The sequence below is a fragment of the Manis javanica genome, chromosome 9, assembly GCF_040802235.1.
Source record: "Manis javanica isolate MJ-LG chromosome 9, MJ_LKY, whole genome shotgun sequence".
In the NCBI taxonomy this organism is placed as follows: domain Eukaryota; kingdom Metazoa; phylum Chordata; class Mammalia; order Pholidota; family Manidae; genus Manis; species Manis javanica.
In genome coordinates this window covers 118773586-118788415 of record NC_133164.1, presented here as the reverse complement: position 1 = coordinate 118788415, position 14830 = coordinate 118773586, and the positions used below count along the sequence as shown (strand labels likewise).

The following is a 14830-nucleotide window of genomic DNA, read 5'->3' as shown; positions in this document are numbered from 1 at the left end:
TATAATCACATTGCAAGGTGATTTTTATTTAAGGTTAAAAAAAAAGAATACTAAATCATATGCATTATAAAATTGTTTCTATGGAACCCAAAATAAGCAAATAAACCTGTGTATAGGAGTTTTAAAATAAAAGGAAGAATGTAATTTTTCTTGTTCCACCTTTTTGTAATTTCAAACATGGCTTTAATGACACCAGTTACTTTTGTAGCAAAAACTCCAAATACATAATTCTAAAAAATCCAGCAATCTAGAATTATTTGGGTGGTCAAAATAACCAGACTGGACTATGTCTGATATGTCCTTTCTGAGAGCTTTTGCATGTTTATTCTTGTGATGTTAAAAATAAAATTGCCAGTGTTACATTAAAAAAAAAATAAATAAATTAAAAAAAAAATAAAATAAAATAAAATTGCCATATTTGACATCACATTTATACCAGTTAATTGCATAAGAATTTCTCTTGCTGAGAGTGGTGACAAATCAAAAGCTCTAGAGCCCAAGATCTCTCTGAAATAAAAGGGTTTATTGAGCCTTTACAGAGGCAGCCAGAAAAGCACTGAGTCTTGGGATGGGAAGTTTCTGCTTCACCAGCAGCAGGGCCAGAAACAACTTGTCTGCCAGACTCAAGAAACAGGGGACCTTTATGAGGGGTCTCAAAGAACTTTCTCTAAATCCACATTGGCTACAGGTAGGGGAGGTGGGCCCACACAAGGTGGGGAAAGCCTGAGGACACTTGGTGAGTCCATAGAGAACACTTGTGGTTTGGTTGTTGATGGGGGTCAGACACTGGTCACGCACAGGGGGATGCGGTGGCTCTGGGGCCCTTCAAGGTGACTATTGAGAGGACTTCCTCCAGGAGTAGAGATTCTGCTTAGCTCTGTCCCTCGGCTACTGCCTGATAACCTTCCCTTGTCTCTCTCCCCTATTCTGGCCCTTCTGCCACTTAATTTAGGACATTTCAGAATTTTTCCTTATCTGCAGGTGTTGTAATATTCATTTACATAATGTTTAGATGCAAATTGTATCTATATTCTACTTATTAGATTTTGTTTCCTAAAGATTTTTATTCCCCATTGAAGTTTATTCATACCATACATTATTATAGATAATCTTTAGGTAGATTAACAGTCAGTATATGGTTAAAGAAGGTGTATCAGCAGAAAACTGTACATTTGACATCACTGGAAAATAATTTTTATTTTTCATGGAGCAAATAATTCAAATTCTGGCTGCACCATGTAGATCATTGACAGGACCAGTCTATTATGCCTCCTGACTGTTAATTTCATGGGTACAAGAAAAAACAGACCAGCATCTCTTATACTTGCTGTCCACATTGCCTGGAAAAGACAGATATATAGTCATGTATAAGAAAATGATTTACGGTTGGAATCCTCCATATCCATAAAACGTATCTCTTACCATTACTAAAAAAGTGAATTCCTGATCATGTGGAGAATGTGGAGCAGATGTGAACCCCGTTTGAGCTTCTCACCTCCTCTTTCTCCCTAGGCTTTTGCTGCTGACCAGTGCTTCATGCTGGAAAGATTATACACCACACTTTAAGTGGTTGATAATTCTAACCTACTAATTTAGCTAACACTTCTTGTGAGCATTGTTTACTTGACATAATATGTTTGAGACTTAATGGAAAAGTGCAGTTCCTGGGCAGCATGCCTTCATTTACTGAACCACCATGGGACCTTCAGTACTTGATTTAACTACTCTGTTCTTTGGTATTGTGAGGTTTTCAGCCAAACCTATTGACCTGTGCTCGTTAAGACCAGTTGTCTATAAAACACCTGCTTTCCTGAGAAAGGATCCTATTACTAAAAAGTAGCTAGCTCTTGCCAAAAAGAGGGCTTAAATCTCTTTGGCTGGCTGGAGGCTTTATCAGACTGCCTGTCTGGTCTTTGTAGTCATTGTGCCAAGCTTGAATCTCTTCCTTCTTCTTTTGTGCTGGGAAGGTCCTGCTGTGAATCGCTTTCCATCCTCCCTCTTGGAAGCTGGGTCATGCTGTGCTCAGCCCTGCATCTAGATCACTGCTGTGATATGCTGAGTGCAATGGTTCCAGTTCCTGCTACCTGGGGAGTCTTTTAGGTGCAAGGACATCCGAGGAGTTACAGTCTGCCCCTCCCTCTCCGTCCCCTATCGCTGTCAGCTAACGCTGCACCTTTCCCTGCTTCTGACCTGGTCCCCCCCAGGAAAGGCAGGACAGCAAAGGCGGGCATGCTACCATCCATTCCTTTGTTCCATGGACAGCTAGGTCCAGCTGTGCTCTCTTAAAAACGGAAATAATTCCACACGGGAGGCCATCTGAAACTCAAAATACCTTAGGGAAAAGGAGAAGCAGAATCTAGGGCACCTGACTCTGTGACCTTGGGCTAGAAGCCACATTTCTTCAGATCTCAGTTTCCACCTCTGAAAAAGGTAGGGCGGGCTAGATCTGTTTCTTTGTTTTCTGCAGGTGGTTAGAATGCTTTGGGAATCTGATGAAAGCCATGGACTTTCTCCTTGGAATAGGGCACATGTGCAAATTAAAAATAAACAAGCAAACCAATAGAACCATGGACACAATCTCTAACATCATTTTGAAGTCTTACATTCTGCGATTCCCATCTTGTCCCCCGTACTTGACCTGACTCGAATGTCATCAGCGCTGATGTGTGTCCCTCAGGCCTCATTTCTGTGTGATGTCACATGTCTGTTTTCCATTACCTCTGTTTAAGGGGTCGCCTTTGGGCACAATCATGAAACTGTGATGAGAAACTATAGGGCTCGATCACTGGCCATTTCTTTTCACTTTTGAAATGTATGTCTCTTTTTTTGTAATTACTTTTTTAAATTGCAGCAAAATATACATTAAGTTAACCATCTTGACCATTTGTAAGTGTACCGTTCAGCGGGATAACTGCACCCATCATCATTATGCATCTCCAGAACTCTGTCCCCATGAAACACGAACTTCCCATTCTTCCAGCTCCTGGCAACCCCCGTTCTACTTTCCGTGTCTGTAATTTTCTGACTATTCCACGTAGCCCATGTAAGTGGAATCACATAACATCTGCCCTTCTGTGGGGCTGGCTTATTTTACTTGTTATATTGTCCTTAAGGTTCATTCAAATACAGAATTTCATCCCGCTTTAAGGCTAAATTATTTCATTGTGTATCTGAGTCACATTTTGCTTATCTATTCACCCACTGATGAACACTTGGGTTGCTTCCACATGCGGCTCTTGTGAATAATGCTGCTATGAACAGATGTGTACAAAAATCTGTTTGAACTCCTGCTCTCAGTTTTTTGAGGTACCTACCCAGAAGTAGAATTGCTAGATTATATGGTAATTCAAAGTTTAATTTTTTGAGGAATTGCCACGCTATTTTCCGTAGTAGATGCACCATTTCGCATTTCCGTGCACAGTGCACAAGTATCCCAATTTCTCCACATCTTTGCCAATATTTGTTTTTTTCTATTTATTTTTAATAGTAACTAACCATCATAATGGGTGCGAGGTGATATTTCATTGTAGTTTGATTTAAATTTCTCCAATGATTAATGATGTCGAGCATCTTTTCATGTGTTTATTTGCCATTTGTAGTTCTTTGGGGAAATGTTTATTCAAGTTCTTTCTCTTTTAGACTAAGACATTTACATTTTTTTCTGTGCTTTTCCCCCTTTTCATCTTCTATGTATTAGATTTTTTTGCTTGCCTGGTAGTGCTAAAGTACATACATTAATTTTGTGGTAGTTGTTAGTGTAAAAAAGTTGGGACAGTTGCTTTATTTATTAATACTACTACTATTTCATTTATGTTCCTGAAACTGAAATGAGTCTTAAAAATAAACATTAAAAGAAACTCACCTACTATTAATTAATTATAAAATAATTCTTACCATTACCCACCCACTAATGTAGCTACACTTTAAAGACTCTATGTAAAGAATCAGTCAGGTTACTTTTGTTATTTCCATTGATACCATTTTAGAGGGTTAAATTTTAATTAATATTTGGATTACTAATTATTTTTAAAAGCCTTCAAAAAAAGTACACCCTGATGCAACATTGAAATTAAAATACAAACATTTCACAGATTGTTACATGCCAGACAATGCCATGAGAAACAGGAAAAACTCCAAGTGTTTATAAAAATCCCCTGGAAAACTATAAAATACTCAGAAAATAAATGACATTTGAAGCATGACATGCCAGAATTGGGGAACAAATAGAAAGCAGAATATAATGTAAATTTATGTCTTTGGATACATTTACCAGAAAGCAAGTGAGAATGAAAACATCCCCTGTCCTCTGAGATAAAACACGTGCTAGAATAGCTGCTTGGACTCAGAGAAGAAAGGCACACCTTGAGGCCCTAAGGCTTTGTATTGCCCGTTATCTGGACCTTTAGTTAGAGGGAAACACACTTCTGACTTTCTTAACCCACAGGTAGTTTGGGGTCTGCTGGAGTTGCTAGCTGAGCCCATATCCTAACCAACAGAAATGTCCTTCCCAGCACATTATAAGTTTACCTTATATAAGAGAAACTCCATCCCAATGAACTAGAAGCCTCAATGGGAAAGGGTAAACCACAACACTTATAAAAGCAGGAATGTTCCTGAAATTTGAGGTGGGGAAGGTGCTTTAAATAAGACACCAAAGTACTTTACAAAAGTACTTTATCAACCCCTTGGAGACCCAGCCTGTTGGGAGTCATATGAGGTGTCCAAAAACACTATCAATAAAAAGTGTGTTGATTGTGGAGACCTGCTATCTGAGATGAGTTTTAGAATTTCAAGACTTGTGTCATCAGAAAGAGCATAAGGAGGAAAAAAGAGAGATTTGATGACAAAATTAAGATTCTTGTTGAATGAAAGACACCACAGAAAAGGTTAAGTGAGTGACAGATAAGAAGATGAGAAGATTATTTTTCAATGTGCAAATCTAGAACATGGTTAAATATCTGGAATATACAAGGAGCTCTAGTCAGTCAAAAAGAAAAAGATAGGGAATTGTATTCACTTTCTGTAAGCTGTTGTAACAAATGACCACAAACTTAGGGCTTAAAACAACACAGATTTATTATTTTACAGTTTTGGAGGTCGTAAGTCTGACACGGTTCTCACTGGGTTAAAATCCAGGTTTCTGCAGAGGTCTATTCCCTGTACATATGCTAGAGGAAAATCCGTTTCTTTGCCTTTCCCAGTTTCTAGAGTCGCCAGCCTTGCTTGGCTCATGGCCCCTCCCTCCCTCCTCACGGCCAGCAATGGCGCCTGAGTCCTCCTCACATGCCCCACTCTGGTCTTTTCTGTCTTCCCTTTCTACTTTTAAAGCCCCTTGTGATTACACTGAGCCCACTCGGATAATCTGGGATACTCTCCCTAATTTTAAGTCAGCTAATTAGCAGCCTTAGTTACACCTGCAACCTTAACTCTCCTGTGCCATGCAAAGTTACATACTCATAGGTTCCAGGGATTAAGATGTGGCTATCTTTGGAGTCAGCATGACTCTGCCTACCAGATACACATCAGACCAAAAGACAAAGGATATGAATTTCCAGAAGGGGGAACACTACTGTTTAACAAATTATGGTCAGAAACTAGCAGCCTAATGATCTTATGTGTCATCTGGAAGTTAGTTAATTTATTCAATCAGAATATTTATTGAGCCGATAACATGGGCTAGATTCCAACGGAAAAACAAAAACACAGATCTTCAAGTGGTCAGCCATAGACCCCCTTGGAAACCCAGTCTGTTCCCGGTCATACGAGGCATCCAAAAACACTATAAATAAAAAGTGCATTGATTGTGGAGACATGCCAAATGAGAAGACGATCTTTAGAATGTCAAGAATTTTGTCCTCATTGGGGAGTGAATGTGACACAGTCTTTAATCTTTCTCATTGCTGTGCAAGTTACCTCCACAAATTAAGAAAGGACTCAAAACATTAAAAAAAAATTCCAGTATTGGTTCTGGACTGCCTTTTTATGTTAACTAATAACTGGCTTTCCCTAAGAGACATCTAACTTTAAATTGACCCAGCACTGAAAAATATGCTAAGTATCAAAATGCATTCTGTATAAGTGACCTGAATCACTATTTTACTTACAGATCCAAGATACATTTAGCACAGCTCCATCGCCAGCCAAGGCAGGGCTGAAAGTCAAGGTTATATTCTGAACTTCAATTAAATAGATTACATTCAAGTGGAGCATAAATGGAGGTATTATTTTTAAAGTTGAGAGAGGTTGCAAATAGGGGAGCCACCTGAAGATCACAGGAAAATAAATCTTTGTGCTGGATCCTTAAGGGGCTGGGCTCTAATTTCTTTTTTTCCTGGAAGTAGTACCTGCCCAGAATCATATATCTGGCTGTAGTAATGAGGTTATTGACTTTACATACTGAAAAAAATATCTGAACATAATAATAATATTACTTTAAACTTCCACTGTATTCTTCATCTAAAGATGTTCTCATCATGAGCTAATTAAATCTCACAGATTGGAAATGAAAGGACATCTTCATTTTATCCAAGGGAATACTTTTGACAGGTTAAATGATAGAGTGGATAGTTACTCTAACTAGAAGGAAGTAGAGAAATGGGGCAGAAACATCTTGTATTTGGTGAATAATGCAGACTCTGGGGGTTGCATCTAAATATTGCCAGATATATGGAAAATAATATCCTCACAAATTCTCAGGAAATGCCACCCTGTGACTTTTCTTAGCAAACTCTTTTGGTGCCTTTACCAAGTAACTTCTTGATAAAATACATTCTTGTTTTCACTACATGCCTTCTATTGCTTTTGTTTTTGTAAGACTTTATTGGGGTATAATTCATGTACTGTATATAATTCACCAATTTTAAAATTACCAATTTAAAATGTATACTTCAATGGTTTTTAACATATTCACAGATATGTGCAACCATTAGCACAATTTTAGAACATTTTCATCACCTCAGAGGCTAACACTCCTTAGCTATCACTGCTCTCTCTATCCCCGCAACATGCTCCAAATCTAAATAACCACGAAATCATTTTCTGCCTCTATAGATTTATTCTAGACATTTCATATAAATAAGATCATATGATATGTGGTCTTTGTGCTTCTTTCATTTGGCTTAATGTATTTAAGATTTATCCATGTTATAGCATAAATCAGTATTCAATTGCATTTTTTAGCTATATAATATTTCACTGTATAGATATAATTAATCCATTCTTTACACCCATCATTTATTCATTCATAAACTGATAGACATTTGAGTTGTTTCTACCTTCTGTCTTATGAATAATCCTGCTGTGAACATTCATGTACAAGTTTTTGCAAGTATACATGTTTTCACTTTTGGGGGGTATATACCTAGGAGTGGAATTGCTGGGAGTGGAATTGTATTAACTTTCTGAGGAACTGTTGACTGTTTTCTGAAGTGGTTCCAACATTTTATTTCATAAGCATTGTAAAAGGGTTTGGAATTCTCCAAGACCTCCCCCATATTTGTTATTGTCTGAGGGGATACTTTTTTATTGAGGGGAAATTCTCATAACCTAAAGTTAACATTTTAAAATGTAAAGTCAGTAGTATTTAGTACATTCACGATATCAAGCAGCCATCACTTCTATCTTGGTCCAAAACATTTTTATCACCCCTGGAAGACTTTGTGCCCATTTATAAGTCACTCCCCATTTCCTCCTCCCACCAACCCTCAGCAATCAACGATTTGCTTTCTGGGTCAATGAATTTGTCTATTTGGGATGGTTCATATGGTCACAGACTGAACTGCCCCACCCCCAACCCCAAAGCCATGTGTTGAAACGCTAGCCTCCAATGTGACTGTATTTGGAGAGAGGGCATTTAATGTTAAATAAGGTCATAAAAGTGGGGCCCTAATCTGATAGGACTAGTGTTTTTTTAAGAGGAGGAAGAGTCAGCAGAGAGCTTCCTTCTCCGCTCATGCCCACACACAAGAAGGGCCATGTGAGGACACAGGTAGAAGGCAGCTGTCTCCAAATCAGGAAGAGAAGCCTCATCAGAAACAAAATTTTCCAGTACTTTGATCTTGGACTTCTTGCCTCTAGAGCTGTGAGAAAATTCTGTTGTTTAAGCCACCCAACCTGTGGCATTTTGTTATGGCCACCTGAGTAGACTAACACACAGATAAATGGAATCATATAATATGTGGCCTTTTTGTGACTCCTTTCTTTCACTCAACATGTTTTCAAAGTTCATCTATGTTGTAGCATGTGTCACTAACTCATTCCTTCTCATGGCTGAGTACTTTTCAGTTGTATGGACATTTGAGTTGTTTCATCTTTGGCTATTGTAAATACTGTGGCTGTGAACATTTCTGAGCAAGTATTTGCTCAAACACCTGTTGGGAATATGTCGTGGAGCAGAATGGCAGAGTCATATGTTAATTCTATGTTTAACTTTTTGAGAAACTGTCAGACTTGTTTCCACAGTGGCTGCACCATTTTACATTTCCAACATCAACATATGAGGTTTCCAATTTCTCCACATCTTCACCCACAATGATACTTCCCCTGTTTTGGATTATAGCCATACTACATGGTGTGAAGTATCTTATTCTGGTCTTTTTATTTGCATTTCCTTGATGACTAAGGATATTTAGGATCTTTTCCTGTATTTATTGGCCATTTACACATCTTTTTTTGAAGAACAGTCTATTCAGATCCTTTGCCCATCCAATTTAGGATTATTTGTCCTTTTGTTGTTATTTGTAAAAGTTTTTTTTAACATATTTTGAGTAATAGATCCTTATTAGGTGTATGATTTGCAAATATTTTCTCCCACTCTCAGACTGTCTTTTCACTTTCTTGATGGTCCTTAGAAGTACAAAAATTTTATCTGATTGTCAATTTCTTTTTTTGCTTGGGTTTTGCTAGCATGTCTAAGAAACCATTGTTGAATTCACACTCATGTCTATGTTGTCTTCTGAGATTTTAATAGTTTAGGCTCTTGCATTTAGGACCTTGATACATTCTGAGTTGCTTTTGTAATGGTATGAAGCATGCATCCAAATTCATTCTTTTGCAAGCGGATATCCAGTTGTCCCATTTGTGGATAAAGTATTCTTTCCTCCATTGCTTGGCATGTTGATTGGTAATCGATGGACCATAACTGTGAGTTGTTATTTCTGGACTTTCAGTTCTATTCCTTTAGTCCCTGTCTGTCTTTATGCAAGTGCCTTGAATAAAGGCACATTCTTGAATACTGTGCCTTAGTAGTAACTTTTGAAATCAGGAAATATTAGTTCTTCAACCTAGTTCTCTTTTGAGATTGTTTTTGGCTGGTCAGATTCCCTTGATTTTCACATGAATATTAGCCAGTAGCATCCATATTATTTCCATATGGGTAAGCCTGTCAGTTTATATTAGAAAAGCAGCTGGATATTTAACAGGGATTGCTTTGAATCTGTGGCTCCATTGTGAGAGTATTGCCGTCTTAGCAATTCTAAATCTTCCAATCAGTGACACAGGATGTCTATTTATTTAGGTCTTCTTTAATTTTTTTCAATATTTTATAGTTGTCCACATAGAAGTCTTACATTTATCATGTTAAATTTATTCTTAAGTACTTTATTCTTTTTGATGTTATTGTAAATGGAATTACTTCCTTAGTTTCAGATTTATTGCTCATATATACAAATATAATTGATTTCATATATTTTGTATTCTGTAACCTTGCTAAGGTCTTTCCTTTGCTTTAGTAGTTTCTTGTGAATTCCTTAGTATTTTCTGTATGGGAGGTCATGTCAACTGCAAGCAGAAATAGATGTATTTTTCCTTTCTATGCTGGATACCTTTTTTATTTCTTTTTTTTTTTGCCTAATTACCCTGAATAAAACTTCCAGTACAATGTCAAACAGAAGTGGTGACAGCAAACATTCTCGCCTGCTTCTCCACAACTATATTACGATGCCTATTTATTAAACTGTGCAAAGGAAACAGATTGAAATCCATGTTACTCTGCTATTTGAAATCAAACATGAATATACCTTATTTTAACCCTTCTACTTTAAAATGTCCTAAAATATTCATTAACTTTCTGTTTTGGTATTGGGAGTATAAATTAGAATTTGAAGATCCCCTTAAAAATTAAATATTACATAAGTTCATAGGACAAAGTTGTGCGGCACTATTAGGAAAATTTAAGTAGGGGATGAAACTACGAGCCTTTTTTTCTTGAGATAAGAATTATTAATAAATCATGATCCTTCTTCCTAAGTAAGGCAGGCCTGAGGTCCAGGTGACTTTCTGGAAGACACCGAATGTTTGCCTGCCCTGGGGACCACACATCTATAGGTTAGAACCCATTTTGTTTAGGGGAATCATGCTTCTTGTTCTTTTTATATGTTGCCTTCATGAATAAATTAGTACCCCAATTACTGTAAAAGTGGCTCATAAGAGGATTTCCCCTTTGGCCAATAAATTCTTCCCTCTGAAAAATGAGGATAAAAGGGTCAAAGCACACCCTTTTTATGCTGGAAATTTTGCCTGGATATGGCTGCACAGAGATGGCTGGGAGGCTGCAAGCACCTCCCCCCCTGAGCAGCAAGCCCAGTTCTGGGGTCCAGAATCCACCCAGGAAGGGAACTGCCTTGTGATTGTACTTGTAGGTAGTACTGGAATGTGTCTGACACTGCATTTGATTCTTAGAAAGAGGATTATTTTAGTCTGTTTGGGCTATTACAACAAAATGCCACAGACGGGTGGCTTATAAATATCAGAAATGTCTTTCTTCCAGTTCTGGAGGCTGGAAGTCCAAGATCAAGGCCCCATCCCACTCAGCGTCCGGTGAGGACCACTTCCTGGCTCACCTGGAGAAGGAGAGGGAACTTTCTGGAGCCTCTTTCGTTAGACTGCTAACCCCATTCCTGGACGCTCCACCCTCATGACCTAGCCACCTCCCAAAGGTCCCACTCTTCAACACTATCACGAGGGGATTAGATGTTCATATATGAACTGGGAGAGGGAGGGGACACAAACATTTAGTTCTTAGCGAAGAGGCCTCTTCAAGCTTGACAGCTTCTAAAACGGCTACTATTTGTAGTTAAACTACCTATTATGGAGGTCTGGGGAGAAGTGCCTTCTGTAAGCTATCCCTTTTGGTCCTCAAACAATCTTCTCAGTAGGCACTATTATCAATCTCCATTTCTATTTGTAGAAGCCGGGGCTTAGGGATTACAGAGGCATCAAATTTTTTTGCCACTACCCAAGATTCTTTCTCCCCATTTTCTGTTAACATTCTCAATCCTTAATGCAAATCGACCTGACTCCCTGTAACTCAGGTATGGTCACAGTATCTTGTCCTGCTGCTCAGAGAATGTGAACAAGTAACCTAGGATCAGGTAATCTCATAATGATGATTTTAATGGGGTTATCATAGATTTTATATCCAGAAGTTGAGGGAGAAGCTTTCTTCTTCCCTTACATTTTGTGGGGGATCCTGTAATCCAAGAGAATGAGACAAACACACTGAGAGAAGCAAAACCAAGAGATTGAGAAAAAGATACTGCTACTTTTTGACTTTGAGGCCAGATCCTTCTCTAGAGTGGATAGTGAATAACTTATCTTTGCCAACTTGTTTGAGTTTTGTTATTTGCAACCAAGAACGCTAAGGAGCTTACCCATAATTATACAAGTAAGAAGGTTGTGAAGCTGGTTTTAAATCCTATCTGGCCTCAAAGTTTGTATTTTAGCTTCTATGGCAATGAGCCAGATATTTTATGTTAGTCAACTACCAGAAAGAAAGGGTATGAAATGTGTATGATCACAACTAAGAGACCTACTGTATATAACCCCAAGTATTAAAATTCACGTGTAAGTTGTGGGGAAGAGCAAAACTGCACATCTTTTCCAAGAACCAAATAAAGCATTTCTTTGTCTCCGAGAATAAATCACCACAAACAGTAATACGAGTTCGTAGCAGAGTAACTTATATTTCCTATGACTTTGGGTATCAATACCTCTATCTAATCTGAATGATCTGATATAGCAGATGGAGGCAATGACTGCCAGTGATTTAAGGGTGAAAAATAATTGAGAATGAAGTGGCACTTAATACTTAGTAGAATTTGACTTGTGCTCCTAGGTCCACATATTATTCTTTATGTTGCTGGTGATATAATATTGCAAATCTCAAGACGTAAGATCTCTATCCTTCACCCCTTTTATGATCCATATATGTATCTCCAGTTGAATGACTATCATTTGCAATCATTTAATATTCAAATGTTCTATTATAAGTTAACATTTAAATAAATATAACAAAAACAATTGTAAGTACTAGTAGAAAAATACAAATACACATATACATACAGTTTCCATACATTCATACCAGATATCTATTACCTATTTTCTCAAGTAGTCAGGCACCACATAAAAATTTACCTTTAAGTCCAAAGTTACAAAAGCCCAGTTGCTGTTTGGGGTGATAAAAGTAGAAATTAACAACTAAAGCATATTAAATAAAGACTTGATGATTAAAAACCACCTTGCTAGATAAATCTTGGGCAAAATAGGAAGTATCAATAGCAATTTCAGGATGCTTGAGCATAACAATAGAACATTATAAATCTAAATTCATAATATATGATTAAAGCTTTTCTTAGATGCAGATTCATGGACTTAAAATTCTGTATAACTAAGTAGGAAGGAATGAAAACAAAGCAGCAAAACCTTTAGCTCAGGGAGTTGGAAAAGAGAAAACAAACCTAAGGAGGAACAAGAAATTACTGATAATAAATAAAAGCACAGTTAATACATTAGAGTATGTGCATTTTTTTAAACAGAATTAATAAATTGAAGATTGAGTCTTTGAGGAAAGATAGAAAAATCAGTACCTAGTCTAACAGGAAGATGATATATAATTTCTTTGCTCTAAATGTAATAAGTACGACAATGATTTTTGTCTGATTATAAAAGCAATATACGTTCAATAGTAACAATGAAAATTAGAAAATAAAAGCAACATAAATGAGACACTTCTTGATAGCTGGTAACTAAACTTACTGTGATGACCATTTCACAGTGCATATTAATATCAAATCATTATCTTGTATACTTGAAACTAGTATGTCAGTTATACCTAAAAAAGAAGAGCTCATTTCTTAGTTTGACCCCCCATTTTACTTTCAACATGCTTCTTTTCAACTATTTTTCTCCCACAGCATCATCACCCCTTACCCACTGACATGCCCAGTCTCTCATCAGTTAAGACTCTTCATCTTAAACGTAACCTTGAAAAGCTATTTCCCTCATTCCTCTGTGCTGTCATGTCTATTTTGACCTTGACACTTCAAATCCACAGCTTTCAAATCCTAAACCTTCACACCTGGATAACCACAGAAACTTCCCAGCTGGTGTAACTGCTTCCACTTTTTGGTCCATCTGGCACTCTGTCCATCAGGAGCTGTCATCCTAGGGTTCAGGAACTGAGTCACTGTTAAAATCTTGGCCAGGCAGGCTTAGGTGTGGGCTAGTCGAGTCTTGGTTAAATATCCACACCTCTCTTTCTTCCCATGCTCCAATTTCCTGCTCCTGATGCCCACTGGTCAGATGCCACTGGAAGCCAGGGCGTCTGGATGTTCCCATCTCTTCATCTGTACAGTTACTGCAAAGGCCGGCAGAGCTGGAAGAGCAACAGGAGGGCCAAACGGAGACTGACCAGCGTGCCAGCAGCCCCCTTCCTCTCCCTCTCTTCCTCCAGAGATAATTTGGCCACAGAGAATTTCTTACTTTTTCCTGACTATGACAAACTCATCCTGAATCCTTGCCTTTTCATGTACTGTTTTCGGTGGCGGGAATTCCCTTACCACATTTCTTTGCCTGACAAACTCCTACTTACCCTTCAAGATCCGGCTCAAATGTCACTACTCACTTTCACTTAGAGACATGCAGATGCAGCAAAGTCCTAAGAGCATTACAAATAAAAATAAGGTCAGGTCCTCAATCTGCCTCTTACTGGCTGATGACTTTAAGTGAGGCACGTCTCTGAGATTAAATTAAGTACACCTCCACCCTTCTTTTTTGTTTTTTTTTTTTTTGCAAAATATAAATGGGAATACCTGTCTTACCATCCTTTTCTCTGGGAAATTGAAAAGAACAGTGAGATAAAATGTTCTCTAAAATGCAAATCATTTTACCAATTTAATTTTGTTGTTGTTCTTACCATTGTTTAGAGATTTTCCCCTTTTTATTGAGATCAATCACAGAGCAGAAGCCAACTTCAGTGGAACTGACATACTAATCCATACCCTTACCCTTTCCCTCCCCCGTTTTTTTTCTATAGCTCCCTTTTTTCTTTTCTGTTTCCATCCGCGTTTGTGACTTACTTGTTTATACACTGAACTTAGGTATCCCGGGACACTGCTTGACTTTGCAGGTACATTTCACAGTCAAAGAGGGTAAATCATTTAGTAACGGGGGTGGAATCCGAACAAAACAAAACTCTGCAATCTAAATTGTAAAGTTTTGGGGATTTTACAAGTTGAGAATTCAGTGTTAGGGTCAAAACAAAATCCCTTGCTGGGTTGGGCTTCCTTTCCCTGGGAAGCCCGCGCCAGAACCCGCGCTTGGACGCCGGAACCCTAGACGGGCGGACGCGGTGGTGTGCCCGGAATTTCGGGAGAAAGTACAAATGGGGAGACTACAACTCCCGACGTGCATGGCGGCCAAAGCCCATTTTACCCCGCTTGCCTTCTCATTCTTTTCAGTTCTTAGGACAGAGACAGCTGTCTAGGAACTGCGTAGTAGTAATTACAGAGAGACTGCAGGCTTCTGTGGGACAGTGGACAGCGCACGGAAGGCC

The 14830-nt window shown here is 38.2% G+C and overlaps 1 long non-coding RNA gene across 2 annotated transcripts; it reads right to left on the bottom strand.

Moving 5' to 3' along the window:
• Positions 1 to 1128: 1128 nt before the first annotated feature.
• Positions 1129 to 14809, bottom strand: LOC118968778 (uncharacterized). 2 transcript variants are annotated; one of them, XR_005056630.2, is made up of 3 exons: positions 14355 to 14809; positions 13868 to 13933; positions 1129 to 1340 (listed from the first exon to the last, which is right to left on the bottom strand). It is a non-coding gene; the product is annotated as an uncharacterized lncRNA (long non-coding RNA). The 2 variants fall into 2 exon arrangements; XR_012121277.1 differs by lacking the exon at positions 1129 to 1340 and adding an exon at positions 10991 to 13651.
• Between the last annotated feature and the right edge of the window lie 21 nt (positions 14810 to 14830).